The 21,706-nt window shown below is 39.3% G+C and overlaps 1 long non-coding RNA gene across 2 annotated transcripts in view; it reads right to left on the reverse strand.

Moving 5' to 3' along the window:
• The window catches only part of LOC137153989 (uncharacterized), a 449,601-nt gene that overhangs the window by 376,047 nt on the left and 51,848 nt on the right, over window positions 1–21,706 (reverse strand). Inside the window, exons 2-3 of one of the 2 annotated variants that reach the window (XR_010919997.1) lie at window positions 11,913–12,077; window positions 9,981–10,323 (exon numbers count right to left, since the gene is read on the reverse strand). This is a non-coding gene — a long non-coding RNA (uncharacterized lncRNA). Of the gene's footprint in view, window positions 1–9,980; window positions 10,324–11,912; window positions 12,078–21,706 lie in introns of those variants that run through there. The other variant, XR_010919998.1, reaches the window with a different exon arrangement.

A 21,706-nucleotide genomic window follows, 5' to 3' on the forward strand; every position in this document is an offset into this window, starting at 1 on the left:
TATTGTGAAAGCTCTTACAAACATAACTAATTAATCCTCACAATCCCCATGTCAGGAAGGTAATTAAGTTTTTATCCCCAGAAGGCTAGGTAAATAAGCAAAATATTTAACTATTTGCAGACTTCTCACAGTCCAGATTTTTCTCCAGTCTGGAAAAGGCCTCAAAAAAGTTATCATTAAGTTTGAGCTCCTTGCTTCAGCTTCTTGAAGTTATGTAACTACTGCTGTTGCGTTAACTCAACGAACAAACTCCATCTTAAATAGGCAAGAGTCAAACATTTTTCCCAGGGCTGGATTTGGACTATAGGGCCCAATTCTTACTTCAGAAATATATGCCCATTTCCTCTTGACTTCAAAACTAGCTTAGGCATTTACACGGCTCCAATGGCCTCAGTATTAGGGTGCTTCACAGTTTTTAATGTACTTATCCCTATAATACCTATGTGACGCAGGGAAGTGCTTTTATTCCATTTTGCAGATGGAGAACCAAGGCACAGAGCCAGATCCTGGGAATTAGGTACCTATAAACCTTTGAGAATCTGGGCCTGAGTGATATGCTCAAAGTCACACAGGAGCATAGAATTCAACCCAGCTAACACCCTAACCACTGGACCAGCTTTCCTCTCAAAACGAGCTTTAGTGGAAGCATGTTGAGGGCTGAAATGACACAGAGACCCTGGTTTAGGTATTAAGAGGGTGGTACTGAAAAACTTGCCCTTGCTATTTCTATTCTGACCTTCCTGTGAGCAGTTGTGTCCAACAATGTAATGGATTTGTGATATAGGTGTCAGTCATGAAAATCATACCCATTCAGCTCTTGAGTCTCAGCCTGAGTCTTGAGTCTTCAGCTCAGAGCACCTGAACAAAATTGTAGTAACTCCAAATTGTGCAGTGTCATAGGCTCAGGAAGATGATTTCAATATATATTCCCAGAGCATCAAAATCCAGCCTTTGTATAGCACAGGGGTGTGCCTGGCACTTTTACAGGAATAAAAGGAGACAAAGTCCCTACCCTGAGGAGCTCTTTATCTAAAATCAGTAAGATAGCACAATGTACAACAACAAAGAAAGGAGAGAAAGAGGTCCAATGGCCCCCCTCAAGTGAGAGCTGCTAACTAGCAGATCCAATACATCCACCTCTTGGTCCAGGCAGGGCCAACATATCGTCAGAATCAGGGCCACCAGATATGAGTGTTGCCCCTTGTTACTGCATATTTATGCGGCAAAGGCAGGGTTCAATGACTAGCAATCAAGCTGCCTACCTGCAACACCATGCAGGCCTAAGATGGGTGTCAATTCAACACACTGAGGATGGGAACAGAACAAAATGGTGAACACTAACTAGGAGGTAAACAACAAACCCAACATGTCTCCAGTGCATGACATCCAGAAATATTAAAGACAAAAAGAAAGAGTAAAACTGATTAGCTAAGAGCTAAAGCCTCAGAACAACTGGTTCCTGGGTACAAATTTTCAAAAGAACCTAAGAAATTTAGGGGTATGTCTACACTGAAAAAAACCTGCGCACCGAGTCTCAGAGTCTGGATCAGCTGACTTAGGCTTGTGTGCTTGGGATGAGGGGCTATAAAATTGTGGAGTAGATGTTCATACTCTGACTGGAGCCCTGGGTCTGAGACTCTCCCCGATCACAGGTCTCGAAGCACAGACTCCAGCCCAAGTCTGATTGTCTACTCTGCAGTTTTTTATCCCTGTAACCTGAGCCAGGCAAGCACAAGTCATTTGACCTGGGCCAGTTGCAGTGGTGCCCCCACCCCAGGTCTTTTATTATAATGTAGACATACCTTAGGAGTCTAAGTCACATTGACTTTCAATGAGACTTAGGCTACGTCTTCACTGACGGGGGCAAATTCGCCACCGTCAGATCTATTTCTCTGGATCGACTGAGCGGTCAGTGAAGACCTGCTCGGTTGATCCAGAAATTGACGTATTAAGACCACCTTCTTAAGTGGCATAGTGCTGCGTCGACGGGAACGTGGTTCCCATTGGCACAGTGCAGTGAAGAGGGCGCGCAGAACAGAAGCAGAGAAGTCGATGGGAGTTAAGTCGATGGGAGGTCCTTAAGTACTTAAATCAGTTTGGAAAATGGGGCTTAGGCTCCTAAGTCATTTAGATACTTCTGAAAATTTTACCTCTTGCTAACTTGCTGGAAATATGAAAAGCTGCAACCTGCAATTATTTCCTCTCTCTATCTGGTAGAAGGGGAGAGGCATGAACCATCACTTGGGTTGGCACTGAAGGAATTTTTTACCCACTGAGGTTTGAGGAGGGATCGTCAGAAGCACTGCCACTGCAGTCCTAGCTTGTTACACTGGATTCCAGTCTATCGAGGGCTCTGGATAAAGATTAAAAGTCTAGGTTAATTCCAGCCAAAATCAAAATCTGGTCATATGGATTTGCATGCAATTGCTGACACCCCAAACTGAAAAAGGTAATAAAGCACCATGCTGCTCGCCAGCTGAAATACTTCCCACTTTGACTTGATTTAAGTGACAATGCAGAAAATCCACAATGGGCGCACTTGCATTCTACACTTCTATAGATAAACTGAGGGCTTTATTTTTCACTGGTTGGGACAAAATTAGCCAAAAAATAACAATGTTTATAATCATGTATGCTGGAAAATATCCATATGCTGAATGCAACCTATACAGTCTTTGCCCCTTTATTAATCTTGTTCCCAGATGATGTTTGGGGTTATTGAGCTTTTTCTGTGTGGTTTTTGCTGGAGAGGTTTGAGGCCAGGAAACATCTCCTTAGGTACTCTTAACATGAGCTTTAAAGCAAATAACCAGCTGCCTCAGTCTAAGAAGTGACCTAATTTAAAGTCCCCCTTGTGATCCATTAATGAATTTATCATGTTGATTTATACCATCCACTGCTTGCTTTGTCTATTCCCACTACTTCCTAAGAAAATTAAAAATGCTTTTAATTATTAAAGACTAAAGAAGACATATGAAGTATTTTAATGTATTAAACAATTTTTCATGACTTTAAAATATATTACTAGCATTCATGAAAGTGCCTTTGTAACTGAAATAGCATGGCAATTTATGTCTCTAACGGGTCCTAGAAAGATCCACTCTGTGGGCCTGGTTGCCATCGCCCGCATGCTAATTTACACAAGTGATCAGAATCAGGATCTATTTCTATGACCAAGCCTGGAAATACTAAGCTGGTGAGGTTTTAACCAGAGATCAGTGCATGGTGGGACAGAATATTAGGGACATTTATTTCCAGCTGCACACTGAGAACAATACATGGATTCACAATAGTACTTCGACTAAACAAAAACAACGTTTTATGAACAGGTTTCGTACTTCTAAATTTACTGTGGTCTGTTGCTTATGACACAACATTCAGCAAAACACAGCTTTTCCAAATTGTATTCATTTGGAGCACAGCAAGGTCAGGGGGCTTGAGGGATGCAAGCACAAGCTGTTATGGGAGAATCTGTGTCCAGGCTGCTGGGGAAAGAACTCTCTGTTTGGGCTTCCTGTGAGGTACCAGAAGGTAGGGGATAATTCTTGAAGACAGCCCTCTGAGCCACCCACAGTTAGTGCTGACCAGCCCCCCTAAAATGAACACTTGCAGGGCCTCATTTACCTTAGCTGTCACCAGGTCTGCCTGCTGTTGGGCAGGCACCTACCTCACCTTCATAGTTGCGCTCTGGACCAAATAGAATCCTGGGAGGAAAGAGGAGCAGCTGCTGAAACCTTATCTGAAGATTTTAAAAGGGAGTGTGATGGAATATACCATTTTCAGAAGAGGAAAGATTGGCTCTGGTCCCTCCTCACCTTTTGCAATAATGTGTTATTCCACCTGCCCCGTCCTCCCTTCTCACCTATCTTAGAACGAAGCCCTTATGCAACACAGATCATTCCCTAGGGAGAGAGGGGTAGGAGGCCTAGAGCTGAAGCTGGATTTTTCTTCCTTCTCCTCCTCCCTTCTCCTCCAGTCACCAATCACCAGCCCTGGCAGTGTTGCCAACTCTTATGAATTTATTACAAGTCAAGTGATATTTAGTGTTTTCCTTAAAGCCACAGCAGCTCCTAGAATCAAGAGAAAAAATCAGCTCTTTATTAAGTCTTTAGCTCTCATGTTTTCAAGCTTTTCTCAGAAACTATGGCAAAAGTGCACCATAGAGGCTTAGAAACCAGAAGGGAAAATACAAGAATTGAAATGCATAAATTAAAAAAAAACAGTTAAGTCACATCTCATGATTCTGGGGGGCATGACTCATGATTTTGGAATGATTTTTAGCTAAGTTTTAGAATTCATTCAAACCTGATACCCAGACTGAAGCATTTAGCTTCATGTAAAATTAAAGAAATTGAGACTGCTGCATTAACAAAACCCTAGTTACAATTCCCAAGATATTTCCTGATTCCCAGAAACCATGCATGAGAGTACTTGAGTTGCTCCCAGGGCTCCTGTAATTTTTTTTTAAAAAATACGTAGCTATACAGGATTATTGCACATTTGAGGATTTTAAAATGTCTAATTCAGACACACTGGACAGTATTCTCGATTTCTGATCGTTTATAGTTCATTGGAGATGAATCGGAGACAAAGGAGTTTTAAGGAATAAGTACAATACCACAAAGCAGTCACCTCGAACAGGAAGATTGTTCCAGTTCTGAATAAAACTGTGCATGTGGGGATGCTTAAAATCTCTGAAATAAGCTGCACATTTTTAGAGGGTATTTGAACTTTTAGTTGAAAATAGGTGATAGGAATTGGATCCAAGCCTTAATGCATGATTTTACCTGTCATTCAATCTCAATATCCCACCAGTGCAATCTAATCTAATGTAAAACAGTGATGTTCAGCGCTTACAAAGGTTAATTTGAACTGTTTTATGTGGCCCTACATATAATAGATCATTTTTGCACATTAGTTTAGCTTCCCTGTTCAACCTCATCTTTGAAGCTGTCAGATTCAAATTACAAATGTGCTGCACTATCCAACAATAATTTTGATGGCTGGCAAACTATTCTAGCTTCCAACTGAAAACAGTGTGTATAGCTGACTATAGCTATGGGATCATTCTGAATAAAGATACTTTAATGAAATCTCAATCTCATTGAAGTAAATGGCAGAACTCCCATTGATTTTAAAAGGGCCAGGATTTAGTCTTATGTGGGTATTCAAATACCTGTTACTGCTTCTTCTAACTGTGGGTAATTCTAAACTGTTTTCTCTTCTTTCAACAGGAAGTACTTGTATTACATGCAAAGCATGACATTAATGAAACAGCGTTTGGGGAGTTTACAAGGTAGAGGACTAAAATTAGCTAGCAAGAGACTGATGTGACATATGACTGGGGGTGGGGGCAACGGGGAGATCCAGGGTTGGCAGGAACCTGATGTGAAGTCCAGCATGACCCCACCACACTCCTCCTACAAAGGGATTTACTCAGTGTTTCCCAACAGAGTACTGCCTAGCTTCCTGCTTTCATATGGGCCTTGGCTTGTAAGTGTCTCAACCATCAACTGATGGGGGAAAAAAGGGGAGGGGGGACAACATCACTTTCTTTCCTCTTTTCCCCCCTTTCTCTTTTTATTCTCTCCATCATGCTGATCTTTGCCCACTCTCCCTGCTCCCTATTGAGAAAGCAGGTCTGCACTCTTCCCTTGTCTTCCTGTCTGCTAGAGAAGCAAAGGTATCTTTGCACTAATCTCCTCTACTTACCCCTGACTCATCTCTTTCTTGCTGCTCTGAGCCTACCATGTTTACAGCAGTACTAAAAACAAACATTTGGTAGTACCACTGAAATACCTTATTGGATGGCTACAAGCAGCAGCCAAGACACACAGACTTAGTCCTCTGCTACTGAGGAAACAAAAAGAGAAAGGGGATGTAAAGGACACAGTCCTCCGTATTCTTCTCACCAAAAGTACACTAAACCGCAACAAAGGACTGAGTGCCTCTATTGCAGGCTTCTGAGAAGTAGCTCTGGGTCTGGTCAGAGTTACTGTTACTTAAAATTGAAGAGCGTTCTGCAGTGAAACAGACAGGATACTTTCTAATATCTTTCTGCTATTCCTGCTGGCACTAACCGCTGGCCAAATAAAGTCTACTGCCTTACCTCATCTTGGCCCTACACGCCACATAATGGAGTGGAAGTTGTGGGGGCAAGGACCCCATACAGATTTAATGCCACTTCCAGAATCCCTGCCTTACTGTGTATGTGTCTGCGTGTATAATTTATTACAAATATAGCCAATCCTTTCTGTGCTGCTTCATCACTCCTTGTCTTCTCTCCACCAGCAAAACTGTCAAAGATCCACATTTCAAATGCATAAAACTTCAAGTTCACAGGACTTTTTAAAATGATTCTGGGGTCATAAGGTGAAATCTTGATGAACTGAAAACAGTGACATGAATTTGCACACATTTGTGGAGATTGTTTCACCAATTTCACCCAACTCTAATAAATATGAATTAATGTGACATCACTCAGGCCATGTCTATATTGACGGCAGTAAATTCGCCGCCGCCAGATCAATCTTTCTGGATCGATTGAGCGGTCAGTGTAGACCCACTCAATCGATCAGGAAGTTGACCGAGTAAAACCACCCCCTCAAGCAGCAAACCACTGTGCAGCGCAATGTAGACAGCGCGCAGAAGGGAAGCAGAGCAGTCGACGTGATTTACGTAAGCTACTCTGCGTAGTTTGCGTAACCCCCGTCGACTGCTGCTGAATCGCCGGGTGAGTGTGGATGAGGGCTCAGTATGTCACCCCAAATCTTTTCAAAATAAACCCATGAAATGGAAACCGCTGCCAAAGAAGAAATTATGCTAGACAGCAGAACCAGACAGCTCAAGTATATACAAAATAGATTGATTGATGTTTCAGGCACTGGTTTTAGGTAGTTCCTAGTGGTCTCTTGGGCATCTAACTATATCCTACCAAGGATACAGTAAATTTATACCAATACTACAGTGCTGCAGTTCCAATATCATTAAGTTATTTTTTAAAAAGGTAATAACTTTTACTGCTTTGGGGTATTTTTAATGAGGTTTTGTGTAGCAGTCAATTGTATGTGTTCTTTGCTTTTGCCTGTTTTCCACATTCCAGAGAGACAGGCAAACTGAATAAACAGATAAAATAATAATTTCCCCAACATGGCATTCAAGGATAAACCCTAATTATGGACAACCATCTTAAAACTGCAGTGAGAACATCTAAACCCTTACCTATTTCAAAGCATGAGAAGACTGATGTATATTTTGGTTTCATTTCAACTTTTATTAAAAGTAGGACGATAGAGAGTTTCAGGCTGTATCTTGAAATGGGTGTACAATATCCTTCCATTTTTAATATATTTTGTGCAAATGTGAACACAGACTATTATTTTAAAGTTGCTATAAATATTTCATCCAGCTCTTATTTAAATAATGACTTATTGCAACATGTCAGCAGTGCTTCCCTTTTAAATACATGGTTGCAATTTGAAGTCATTGAGACTTGTGCCCATGAATATGAGGGCAAAACTGGGCCAGATGCCATCAGCCAGATCTTCAATTAGCGTTAACCAAAGTAGATGTACTGAAGTCAATGGAGTTCTGTCAGTTTATGAGGATCTGGTCCATACATACATAAATGTTTCTTGAGTTGCTTTTCCATCCTTCCCTTTTGTACAGAAAGATTCTCTACCATTTCTTGAACTTCTGCACCTCACTATATAAAGCACCACTGCATTATGGTGGAAACACACAGATCCAGCATTACTGACATGGAGGAGCAGGAACAGTTGTGTCACTAGCAGAAAAAACTAATATTGCGAGTCCAGTTACACCAGTTTTCAGTGTAATACAAGTCTCATAGAGGGACACAATTCAAGTGCAAAATAAACAAATACAGCAGCACTCGCTGCTGGTAATGGAGGAGAATTGTGATTCTAGTTACTTGCTTTTCATTCAAGTCTTGCCCATTCTGTACAACATCATGACATTTAGTACACTCTGGAATTTGACAAACTTTTAAGACACAAGAAAGTAGCCTGACTTGGTTTCCCTTTGCCTTCCCCCTTGATTTTGTCTAACACTACATTTTAAGAGGTACATAATACTGGGATTCCCCTCCCACATTAGCTGGTTTGCAGTTTGAAAGAGAATTCTTTTAGGAATGGGAGCCCCTGACACTGTTTCTAGGGGAAGCTGGAACATTTATGTGTGGATGGCCCTGGATGCATTAATATTTATTGGATTTTTCTTGACAATTTGGTCTCATTTCAGTCCTTTGGAGGCTTTGCATTCTACAGTACATATATAACTGTATTTAGATTATTCTACAAGCTTTGGTCTAGAATTGCTCTAGAAGTTTTTATACTACTGTTGCCTTTCCTAAACTATGACTTTCCATCCATTTTCCTTCCTAGTAAAAACACAGACACAATGAAAAACTTATTAGAAAATGCACAAGTACTACATATTCTTTATGTGCAATGTGTCATTTTTCATCACAAATGTTTACTATTATATAACTATGCAATAAGAGATAAAAGAGTAGCTTAACTTCAATAGGAGCAGTGACACTGTACCAATTTTGGGGTGGGGAGACATGGTTTTTACTGAATTACCCTCCTAAATTCTCAAAAAGCAAAAATGCTTAAAACTAAAAATGTTAAAAAAATATGTCTTCATTGTTTTGCACAGCAAGGTATAATATCATGTCATCTGATTAATTAGACAATGTCATATCTGTAGATGTGAAACCCAGGCAGACAACAAACATTTAACTGTGTGACATATATTTATACTCTTTGTGCTTGCAGAGAACTCAAATCGAATTTGATTATTTGTAAAGTCTGCACGGTTATGTTTTACCAAACACTGAAAAGAAAATCTGAGCAAGATTATCCTTCTTTTGTTTAAAATCTTATTAACAGAGCCTTTTAAGGTCCTTGTTCTAGGGTTTCAAGACATAAAAGCAATAGAAGTAAGCAAATACATGTTTCTTATACTATATTTAAAAATGTGTCATTTGCTGTTTGCAGGGTATTATATGTACAGTACCTTTGCAGTAAGGAACCCATATTGAAGTGACATGTTACAGTAAACAAAATGTATCAGTCAAGGTATTTGAGCTTTAGACTTCCATCTATAGCTTAAGGTCATAGAAATAACTAAAACACAACTGAAATCTATAGCAGCCCTATAAGAACGTTTTTGCCATGCTGTCAGATTTAAAATGGTCCCTTGATTGATGATACAATACAGCTGGTTGGAATGGAAAGTAGCACTAGTTCAGTTTGGTTACAAGGCTTTATTGTACTTTATCGGACATTTTCTTGATTCCTGAATTTTATCCCTCTCTTCAAAACCTAGGCATTATTTTGCTGGTTTTTTTGTCAATATATCATCATTTTAATGTAATCCTTTTCATCTGAAAACATTCAGAGTGTCTTTGCACAAAGAGAGTGTTTGTCTGATAGGAACAGTTATGATGGAAATATTTAATTATGACAAGTGTTATGTTTATTTTTCTAAATGGCCTTAAGATTGTTGTAGCCACCACTGTTTTCCTGTTGCAAAAAATGGTGCTTGTTCCTTAACGAGCCTCTTGTGTCTTCCACATATACTGTGCAGTACAATGCAAGGGCTGGTGAACCATCCTTCCGTGGCCCTTGAATGTACATTATACAACATGATCCTCTTTGTATTTGAAAACAATAAGACTATATCACTGATGCAGTTTAGGTGTGCCAGGGAACCTAGCAGCCAGTGGATTTCTATCAGAGTGGCAATAAGGTGTTCCCTAGGTATTCAGACTATCTGGAATACAAACCCCTATACATTCCACTGAAAAAGGCCCATATGATCATTAAAGAGCAAAGAGCCTTAAAAATAACAACAGTTGTACTGAGCTGCTAGAGGAATTCAAGTTGTTGTGAACACAAAAGCTAATGAAATCTTTTGGCACAAATAAAAATAACGCAGTTTTCAAACTCATTATTATTTATTTAGGCTCCTAAGTATGCTTAGAATTGTACATGGAGGTTGAAAGGGTCAGAGTTAAGAAGGGATTTTAATAAAATGAGGTTGTTCATTTTGGGGTGAAATTTCCCCCTTTTGCAGAAGGACAGCGTAAACATAAGTGCTACTTATGCCCAAGCACAGAGAAGTAGTTCCAAAATGTACCATGGAAGGTGATGATGGAAGTTGCAAAGATATTAGTGGGACAAGGATACAATAGAAGCTGCAAGAAGGATTACTTGGAAAGGGAGGAGGAGAGAAGGAGAGCAAGACAAAGCCGGAATTTTGCAGTCTTGAAGATGAAGGCAGTTGTACAACAGTCTGAAAACAAAAAATAAAACTTCTAGAATTTGAAAAAAAAAAAAAGGATATACACAATGTGTGTAATCAGATATCACACAGCATGTTGAAATCCCTTCCCCAGTTCTTGTGAGCAGACCAATATTATTAAAGCCAAACATCCAACAGAAGTACTACTGTTATACTTATCATGCTATCCCATGAGACATTTTACCTAAGTATTATGCATGCATCAAAAAATTAAACAAAGAAAGATAATGGCAAGGATATATTCCTGTGGGATCATAAATATAACTGTGCACTCACAAGCGTCTTAAAAAAGAAACATCATTGATTATATAAAGTACAAAAATGGAGAAAGATACTAAATACTAAAATGAGGTCAGAATCACTGAAAATGAACAATAATGGTAGGTAATAAAGTGAAGCAAAAATCAGAATTTCCATCTGATCTGAAATTCTGCTGTTTTCATCCCAAATTGGGTACATTTCCCATGATTCCCCCAGTCATGTGACTCTTATGACTCACTGTGTGGCTTGATCAGAGGGGAAAATGCAGTGCATCATGGGAAATACAGTCCAGCAAAGGACCCAACCCATAGCACCAAAGAAGCGAACGAGGTACCCAAACTACAAATCCCATGTGGTGCCATGGCATCATAGCCAAATGCAGTTTAATTTTGAACAGACTCAAAACAAAATTAGTTCAACAAATCAATTTTTGTTTTAATTTAGGTCAAACTCACCTGAAACAAGATATTTTGTTTCAGATTCCTGATAGAAAAATAGAAAGAGATTGGCAATATTGCATGGAAGATTTGATTTTGCAGAACAGTCTTTTCCATTGAAAAAATCCTGACTAACACTATTAGATAATATTTGAGGGAACAAAAAATTAAACTGGCTAATGAGATTCACAAACAGAATGGGCAGGGAAGATTTGGCCAGCCTTCTGCAACAGTTATCTTGCTAATCCATCTAGTCTCTTAAAGGGGAGGATTGCTTCAGAGCCATGTGCTAAGGAGATCACACTATACTTCAAGCTGAGACAGCCAGCCACATAATGACTTTTTCATATGCAAACCCAACAGCAATATTAAATGGTTTGAAGATGACATGCACACACATTTCATCAAACAAAATATTTAAGTTTTACAAAATAATGAATTAAACTCACAGAGTAGTAGAACAAAAAAACAGACAAACCACAATCATCAGTATCTGGAGAAGTCCCATAGAAAAAATAAATACTCATAATAGATAACCTTAGATACCTATGTCAGTGGAAAAAATTACTGGTATAGAAAAAATCTGGGAAGTACTAACAATAGCACAAGTAACATACAATAATTAGAAAACTATTTGACAAGTTGTCCCTGTTTATTAAAGTTATTGAAAGAGAGTTTTTTTCAGAAACATGTAGAGATTGATATGCAACTCAGCTATTTTGAAGAACTTAGGGTATATGAATAAAAAGCAGTGTGTATTGGAATAAGTAATGGTACAAAATATTGATAATGTTTTTATAGTGTGATTCTAGTGGACCTCTCTCATTTGTCTCTATAAAAACAGAAAAAAAGGTAATAAATATTACTTTTTAAAATACATACCATAATTTGATAAACTCCATTGTCAAGTCTCAGCTTTCAGTCCATCCAGAGAGATTCTTCATGCTCTTCTTAGTTTGCCAAGGTCTGTTAGTCCATAAATCAAATAGCAGTTTCTTCAAGAAGTAAACAAATGTCCTGTATTGTCTTCCCCATCCAATTTTTATTCTGTAGGGAATGAACGAAAGAATTTCATCCTCAGGGAAAGAACACAACATAATTTCAGCCTAAACTTCCCAACTGCCTTTCTCCAAATCCATTTCTTAAAAAGAGGCATATAACCCACTCATAATCTTTCCCCTTGGCATAAGATACTTTTGACATCCCTGGCAGTGTGAAGTGTCTATTGTCAGACTTGGAAAACTGAACAGGTCATCAACACAATACATATTGATTTCAAAGTATTGATTTTTGGTTGAGGTACTGCATGCACTTGAAAACTCTAGACTGATAGGTTCTGGGAAACTCTATGAAATGGATCCCTGAAGGATATGGGCTTAAAGAAACTTTCCAAACCATCATCATCTCTCTATTGTTATCACACAGTGACATCTGAGAACTGCTGTTATTCCCTTATTGTCAGTACAGAGAGGTAACTGACGTGTCTCAGATGCTAATGTGTGCCAGTTGTGACTAAATGCTGATTACTGTATAGGACTATGGAGGATCCAAAAAGCTCCAATGCAGATGGGAACAGGGAAAAATAATAAGCTGTTTCTCAACTGCCTTGTTACTTGCCGATATTCCATCTGTGCTCCTCTGAAAGTCAGCATGCAGGAGGCCTCAACACAGTGGTGGCCCCAAATGGTGGTGGTTATAATTCACTCTGAATTAAAACAATGCTTTGGGCAGAACCTAGCAGTGGCAGAACCAGGAAGATGGTGAAAACAGTAACAGCCACCTCCATCTCCTGCTCCTTCCCATGGCAGGGACCAGCAGCAACAGAGCACACCCTGCCAAGGTTTTTCAAGGAATTTTTCTCCTCTTACTTTTAAAAGCACAGCAAGGCGACTTTGTTTTCTGCTCTGGCCAGAGGCTCACATCACTTGCCCTTTAAACAACGCACTGTGAGCAGCAGAGGAGCCTCAGAACGAGAAGCAGAGTGTGTGGAAACTAGAGATGCCAATGCCTCCAGCTGCCCCACCTCCGTGGAAGCAGCCATCTTCTTCCTTATGCTCCCTCCCTCTCTCCTCACTAGCACAACTAGCACAACAGCAGCTGAATTGCCTCAAAGTCTGGAGCATGGGAGCCTTCACAGTTGCTTTTCCCCTGCTCATTCTGTCACTGATGCCACCTTGTCAAATTATGAGGACAAAGGGTGTGGGGGGAGGGGGAGGCATCTAAGATGGGATAAAGTGCTCCACAGTCCAAAATCCCTATTTTTTAAGAAACTTCTTATTTAATCCAAACGGCAATAAAATAAAAGAAATAACTATCATTAGCTAAGTATGTCCTTGGTCTAATAACGTCTTCCAAATCTGGGAAATGTGGTCAGTAGCCTAAAAGAACACAAGCAGACAAATTCCAAAGCTGGTGATGCTGTGCAAAAACTAGAAATGCAGGAGACAGAAAGACAGAAAGAAAATGCATATCCCTGTATCAGACAACCTATGCTTACACACTTGAGCTTCTCTTTGTGACCTTCTCCTCACACAACTCTTTGCAATGAGAATTTTGACTGGATAACACACACATACATCCCCTTAACTGGCCTCATTTTCAGAAGAGCTGGAGTACCCTCCACTCCAACTATGTTCAGTGGGAATTAAGGGGGCTCAGCAGCCACCATAACATTGAAGTGACTGTTTAAATAGCTTAACTGCATAAACAAGTATGCAATAGCATGGAATAATAATTATAACAGCATTGCTATATCATAATTAAAAAAAATCTCTTAGCCATCCTGTCACCAGAACAACTCAAAGATCTTTAGGAGATCAAATTCAGGCTGGAAATAAGGCATACATTTTTTAACAGTGAGGGTAATTAAGCACTGGAACAATTTACCAAAAGTCACAGTGGATTATCCTTCACTGATAATTTTAAATTAAGACAGGGTGTTTTCTAAAAGATCTGCTTCAGGAATTATTTTGGGGAAGCTCTACGGCTTGAGTTATCCAGGAGCTTAAACTAGGTGAGCACAGTAGTCTTTTCTGAACTTGGAATCTATGTCTAAAGCAGCCAGTTCCTTTGTAAGGAATCCCCTTGATGTCATTGCCATAATTCCTGTTGACTTCAATAAGAGCAGGATCAGGCCTGAAACAATTAAAACCAGTCTGATTTATGTAGATTTAGAGGAATATATTTTCCCCATATTTTCCTTATTTTTTATTCTTCCGGGGTTAAATAATGAAAAATACGTAGGTAATTGTTAAATAATCAACTTCTAAAGGAAGCCTGTATATATTTTAGTAGTTTGTGAAGTTCTACATTATATAAACTAATTCAGTGGGGGAGCAAGGATATGCTGATGTGAATTACAGTAGAATAATCTATAAGGACATGTTACTTATTCTTGTTCTGCCAATTGCACAAGTGTTTTTTCCTCACCTCATGTTAGGTTTTTGAATTTGTGCAGAATCGTAATCATCCCCCTGATTCCAGAAATGCCTTGAGGACAGCAGAGGAAGGCTAGATTGTGATTTTCTTTTTTTTTTTTTTCAGGCCCCAGAGCTCATCAGGTAATAATTTAGGTGAGGAAGATGAGAAATAATTTGGGTGTGGTGGTGGCAGGTGCAAAAATAGGCCCAATCCTGCAATCACTTACACTCTTGAGGTCATTGTGACTAAGTATATGCAGGACTGGGTCCTTAATTATTATTTTTAATGTAGTTCCAAATTGTGCTAGCCACTTTGGATCACAGTCTGCAAGGTTAATGAGCGCCCTTAACTCAATTTGAGAATTACACAAGGTCAACTATTCTAAATTTACAGACAAAATAAAATATAAAATATTTGTTCATGGTAAAATGGAACATTTTACATTTAATATTTTTCCAAAAAGCCATCCATTTTGCCCATCAAAAAAAATACTCATTGGTCTGGGTAAAGTTAAATAAAATACAGAATTAAGTATTTAAAAAATGAGTCCCTAAGACTTTAATTTGTATTAATGCTCCCTTTTTAAAATTTTGACAGAATTCCATTCATAATGAAATGTTCAGAGGTAATTATTTCTCTTTCTTCTCTGTGAGTTATGAGAATTATTTATATACTCAATCTTAATATCATAGCTTCATTGCCTAAAAGAAAAAATCCACAGGATATGAATCATTCAGAGTAAGAATTAAAATCTTTTCTTCTGTTTTAAATAATAAAAAAAAAAGATGAAAAGATTTCTAATGACATAAAATCCACATTGCTGCAGGCTCTGCTTGCAAATCAGAGCTATTGCTACGTAACTCAAAGCTACTGGTTAATACTTCTAGTCTCCTTGCCTGTAAAGCTATAAACTGAAATGCTGTAATGATTAGTTAATGAAATAGTGGAGTGATAATGAGGCCATAGGAAATGTAAGTTAAATTATTAATTAAAAAAGGTAAAGAAAAAGTAATGAAAGTAGCAGGCTACATAGCCCTTTTTGTCAAAGTATGGTCAGAAGATATAAACCCAGCAGCAGTTTAGCACCTAGCTTCAGCCTGCGGTCATGTTGTAATGAAACTCCTGACATTACAAATACATTCATTTGACAGTTGTTCTCTCTCATAAAATAATGGGTCATGCACAAAGCTTATTACAAATTGCAGATAAGCTGTAAAACCCATAAAAATTTCTACTGACATTTATTACCAACGAGTAGCTTGAGGATGTTGATACATATTGATAACAGTCTGCTTTGTGACATTTTGAAAGTTTACTCATAATTCACTTGCAGAATATGCAAAAAAAAATTTCCGTGTCTTCTACTCATTAAGGCATATGGCATCATGTATCTGCAGTTTTCAGAAACAGGGATTTTTTTTTCTTTTTTATAATTTTCTTTCTTTATAAAGAGGGGTTTTTTAACCACTGAATGAAACCATTCTTCTGACAAGTAAACGATGCATAAGTGATCATGAGTAAACTGATTAACTGTAGCTATAACTGGAGTGGGCTGTATAAAAATACTTTTAATTCTATAGAGATAAATACTATGAATATAAAGATATTAAAGTTTCTTTAAAGTATGAGAGGGAAAATATGTCTGTAATGCACATAAAACCCACTTTATCTATGTTGGGGAATCTTAACCAGGCATCACTGCCTACAGCACCTATCATTTGTATTTAGATTTCTGAATAAAGTCTGTGTACTGAACAAATTACTGTTTACACTTTACTGTTTACTAACGGTCTGCTCTTTCTCCCACTGAACTTAGTGATAGTGATTGCTATTGACTTCACTGGGAGCAGAACATAATCCTGTGACGATGATGCTCTGTACAGCAACGGTTCTCAACTTGGGGGGCGGGACCCTCTTCGGGGGACGCCAAAGATTACAGGGGCTCCACAAGGCTTCAGTAATATTGAGATCATTTAGCCTCCCAAGATCCATGATGGCTGGGTGCAGCTCACTCCCCCCAGCTCCCTGATGGCCAGAGTGGAGTAGCAGCCCGAAACTCTGCTCCGGCTGGAGCGGAGGAACAGCCACCCCCAGCCCTGTATTGGTCGGGCGCCTGGCTGGAGACGAGCAGCCCTGATCTGGTGGGGTCCTGGAGCAGCCCCATCCAACCCGCCAAAGCCCACCTCCATACCCTCAGTCCATGAGGGATGGGAAGAGACGGGGCCACACTGGGTGTGCAGTGGCATCTGCTCCAGGGTAGGCTTAGCTTCTTACTCAGGTAAGAGTAATTTATTATTATGTAATTTAGTGTTGTTATTATTATCATCATTATATGTGTTTGTTGGTGGCTGGTGGGAGGGTGAGGGGCATGTGTTTTACCTAGTGTTAACTAGTGGGGCTTTCAATCAAAAAGGTTGGGAACCACTGCTGTACAGCATGGGTTCAATCTTCAGTTGTTCTTACTTAACGTTCAGCACAGTTGGGTGGACAGCAGGAATGGCTCTAAAGCAACCCTAACGGCTCCCTTGAACCTGGGCTGTGTTACCCATCAGCTCTGTGCTCTTGAGGAACCAGGGTGCAAAACCCTGTTTGGGTGAAAAACTGTCTGACTCACATGAAACCACCGGCCCCAGCCTCTGCTTGAACCAGAACCAATCAGAGACAGATTTACCAAAAGAAATGAAAAGGCAGGAGGAGACACACCTAAATCCATCCGAACAAGGGTTACATGATTAAGGCAACTCCCCTAGCCTCATCTACATCAAAAATGTAAGAAGGAGGCATCTCGATTAGCACACCGAATGGAAAACAGAAAGCTTCTTGCTTCAACTTAGATATAGATGAAACAAGGAAACATCTCTATTAGCATATGAATGGAGAACCAAACTTCAAGGCAGGGACCGCACTGAACTCTGGGATCAGCAAAGCATGGCATAATGGGAGATGTCTGCTCCTGATGTTAATGAACCCATGCCTGCACACGCTCAGCTCAGCAATTATCAGACCAATTCTAGTCATAGATCCTTTACTGATATCCAAAACACTGAATCTGCCCGATTGCATTGTGAACTCCCTAGAAGGAACACTGCCCATAGCCAGGAATGATCAGTTCCTATTGTCCAGCATAAACAAAACAATTCTGGTATACTCCCTTGAGTCGTCGTTTACCCATAAACAAAGCTAATGTTCTTCCTTGAACCATTGTGTCTTCTCTACAAAAACCCCTACCCAAGTTCAAACCTCTGTTCTGATGCCTGGATCCAAAAACTCCATCTGTTCCACTGGGACTTCACCTTTTCCTGACTGATTGTTTTGGGGGCTCTGAGTCTGTCTGTCTCAAGCATGCTGGACTCTAAGCTGAACAGCCCATCTCCAGGGAATCTTTGACTAGTTCAAGCTGCTCTGGGTGGTGAGACCCCAAAACTCACTCTCTCTTTTCTCTGGTTAAGCCCACTTTTTCCCTCAGACCTAGTTTGATCTCTTTTTCTCACTTCAGGTATAACTTTCTAAACCTGACTTGTAATCAAACTTGGTCTAGATTTCCTCAATATCCCAATTGAAATGGTGTAATATTGTAACTGTTTTGTTCATTGGTCTTTCCTTGTATGGGTATTACTCTATATACCTGGCAATAAAATAACTTTTATAATCAAGCTGGTTGCCAGACTCTCTCCAAACTTCATTTACTCTTTTGTGTACTCGGCTTCCCTATCTTGCTCTACAGCAATACTTCTTTTACCTAAGCCAGAGATCCCTGTAACACCCAAAAATCCTATAGGATTTGTTCATTAAGGGATTTACTACCAGAATAATTGTAAAGTGAAAGTGGGAAGAGTGACGTGCTAACTCTGTGGCATATAAGGGTGGCAGCTGGAAAGTGCTGTTCAACGCAACCTGCTGAGTTCAGGGACATATAAGGGGTCAGCAGCAAGTGCTGATAAACCCGGTCTGCTCAGATGCGCTCTGTTAATCTGTGAATGTGTGTGTACTCCAAGGAGACGGGCAAATTTGGTAACAGCTGGCTGGGGGTGTTTTGGCTGCTCTGTATTTCCCTGGCTATTACCAGCCAAGCATTCTGCTCTTTACTGCCCCAGAAACACCCCTAAGCCAGAGACCTGGGTTCTATTTCCAGAAGTTTCATTGATCTGCTGTTTAAGATGGGGCAAATCATTTCACCTCACTGTGCTTCTGTGCCCTGTCCCCTCTGTCTTCTCTGTTTAGCTTGTAAACTCTTTGGGAAAGGGACTGTTTTTACTGTGTGTTTGTACAGCTCTTCGCACGCCAAGTTTACGGTCAATTAAATATTTCAGTAATTATTTTGATAATATTTTCAATAAAAACTTAGAAAAAGCATTATAAAAATAAAAATATAGAAACAACTAACCAACCAACCATTTAAAACACTTTGATTTTCACAAAAGAACTTGAAATTTCAAAGTTGTTTTCATTTCAGTTTTTGGACAGCTCTTATGTTTAAGCACCTGAATAAACTGTTTGTGTTTGTTTGTTTTAAAGTGCTGAGCACTCATCTCCCATTCACTTGACGGAAGGATCATGGAGAACATGGAGCCTTATGGATGCTGCAACTCTCAGTTTATCATTGCAGTGTTCAGTCTGTTGGGTTCCCCCAAACATCTAAAAGTTAGAAGAAATCTGTATGTATTACATTCAGGCCTGTCATCTGAGGGTTAAATGAATTCATTAGCACAACATGGCTGTTTATTTATTATGTGTTAATGGCCTTTAAACAATTATAATCAATGGAATTATACCTGGGAGGAATTTGGTCCTGGAAGTGCAAAAGTTAAATTCATTTCAGCATAAACAAACTGTGAAATAAATGTTTAAATGATTTGCAGTACAAACTTAATTTTCAAACACATTTCACAATTTATTCATGCTAAGATATTCTTTTTATCCTTGAACTTTCAGACAACTGCACAGAACAAATGGGTGTATTTTCCTTTAAAGAACATGAAAAATACCGAGGCAAGATTTTTTCTATCACTGATGAAAATGCTATATTTACAATAGGTCTCACTGTACTAATCCTTTCATTGGTTTATGGTCTCCAGTTTCTCCAGGAAATGCCAGAAATCCACAGGATGTCCTTGAGCATTATATTTTGCATTTGGATCTTTGATGTAGCTGATGAAAGATATATAAAACTACATTTACTCAGATAACTCCCTAGTGTCTTTACATCCGTAAAGTCCTAGAAATGAGTGTAAATTATTCTAGAGAGCATATTGTGTGAATTATGATGATCAATAGCTTGCCTCTAAAGTCCCCCTTTCGGACATTTGTCACCAAACACCCATTGGTGGTCAAATCATTCCTGATTTTGGAAATCTATCAAAACATTTTTCACAAGTCAGAAGAACACAAATGAAACAAATCTTTGGGGTTGCAGCTACTGTAGTGGAGAGATAGGCTTTTATCTATCTATAGGCACTAGCTGAACACATATATTCTTAAAACCAGAAGTACTGAGGCCCATAAAACATATTTTCTACTAACAGAACTTTTTCTGCTTGCTTTAAAATAAAGAGAAAGACTGAACAGTTTTAAAGCATTTTTATGAGAAAGCAGTTTCCTCAACAATGTTGTTTACAACCCTAATTTTTAAAAGGTCTTCCAGTTGACATAACATTTAGTATCATGTCACATCAATTGTTAGCAGTCAGAAAATGTAAGTGAAAAAGAGAACTCCACTGATTGGGATGAATTATTTCTATAATGTTTGTAGCTGACTATATATTTATCTTTAGTTAGAACCACTACTGCTCCTTAGTCTGTAGTTACTCCTTCTCAGATGACTGACTCATTAAAAAACTAAATCAGAAAATGATTATTGCGTGTAGAACTTGCCATTAGTAGAGTTTATCCAAATGAGAGAGATCTATTTTTAAAACATTTTTTCCTGAGTTAATAAATCTCCCTTTAAAAATCATCTGATCTAATTTTCCCACTCCCCCAAAGGATTCATGTTTACTTATGCAGCTGGAAATAGTCAAGACAAGTGGCTCTATCGCTGATATTTGAGTATAATGATCCACAGCAAAACTCCAATTCAGCAAAATATTTAAGCATATTAGTAATTCCATTGAAGGCAATGGAACCACTCGTTTGTACTGTCATAACTTGGTACAATCTGTTGTCTGCTGTATCCCATGTGCTCCTAAGTCAACAAGATCTGGGCAGAGCTGTGTCACTATTCCTAATTCGGGGTCAATATGGCACATTTCCAGTTGCAGAGTTTATGTCTGCCACTAGTCTTTAGGATATGGAGTGCCACACCAAGTCATCTTAGACCACAAAATCAGATCCAAGCTCAAACCACAGTTGCTATACATGTTTCCTCAGAGTTCCACTTCGCTGTGAACACTGAGCTTCTTTATTAACCCCTTCAGGGACAACGTAGCAGGCAAGCAAGGAGCACAAGCTTAGCAAAGGAATTTCTTTACCAGTTACATTAGGAAAGCACTAGAGACTTCTAGATCTTTGCCAAATAACCAACAGCCCTGAGATGAATTTCCCCTTAACCTGATTTTACCCCTTCTATGAGTCTGGGGCCTGGTTAACATTTCAGGCCAGACACAGTCTCTCCTGCCTTCTTTCTACAGTCTGGTTTTATGGGTTCTGGCAGTGGATGGCCACCCTTCTCACAGGACAGCCTTCCTTAAATAGAATTTCTGCTCCTGCTTGCCACATGCCCAGGCTCTCACTTAATGCAACCATTTCCCACTTTATGGCCTAAATAAACCACTTTGGCCAACCTGATTTTACACTTCTCCAGTTTTATAGGTAGTCCTGCACTCTGAACCTGGATAAAAACCCTCCCCACATGGGAAACCTGCTCATCCCAGGTCTGACTAAAGTTTCATTTATATACGCCATAGAAAATTCCCCTATCTACCAGATGGTGAAAAGAAGGGAGACCACCTTTAGCCCAAAACAAGGAGCTCATAGATCCCTACTGGGCTGGTAAATACAGATGTAAGTCTAACATAAGGTTCCAAAGACACCTGCTAATAACCCTCAGTGAGGTTAATTGGGATAAGGTATCGTGCACTCCCCAGTTTGTCTAGTATCGCTTTAATCCTAGGTATGCGGTATTAAGCTTTCTATAATCCACACAAAATCAGATAGCCTCATCTTTCATTGTTATCCACACAACAGACAATGTTCTTGGATTGTGTGAGGGTGATATTAACCCTAAGTCAGACATGTTTGATTTTCTTTTCCAGGTTCTG

The sequence above is a fragment of the Emydura macquarii genome, unplaced genomic scaffold (genome assembly GCF_026122565.2).
Source record: "Emydura macquarii macquarii isolate MOO-44397 ecotype Brisbane River unplaced genomic scaffold, CSIRO-AGI_Emac_v2 contig_1253, whole genome shotgun sequence".
NCBI classification, from domain to species: Eukaryota; Metazoa; Chordata; order Testudines; family Chelidae; genus Emydura; species Emydura macquarii.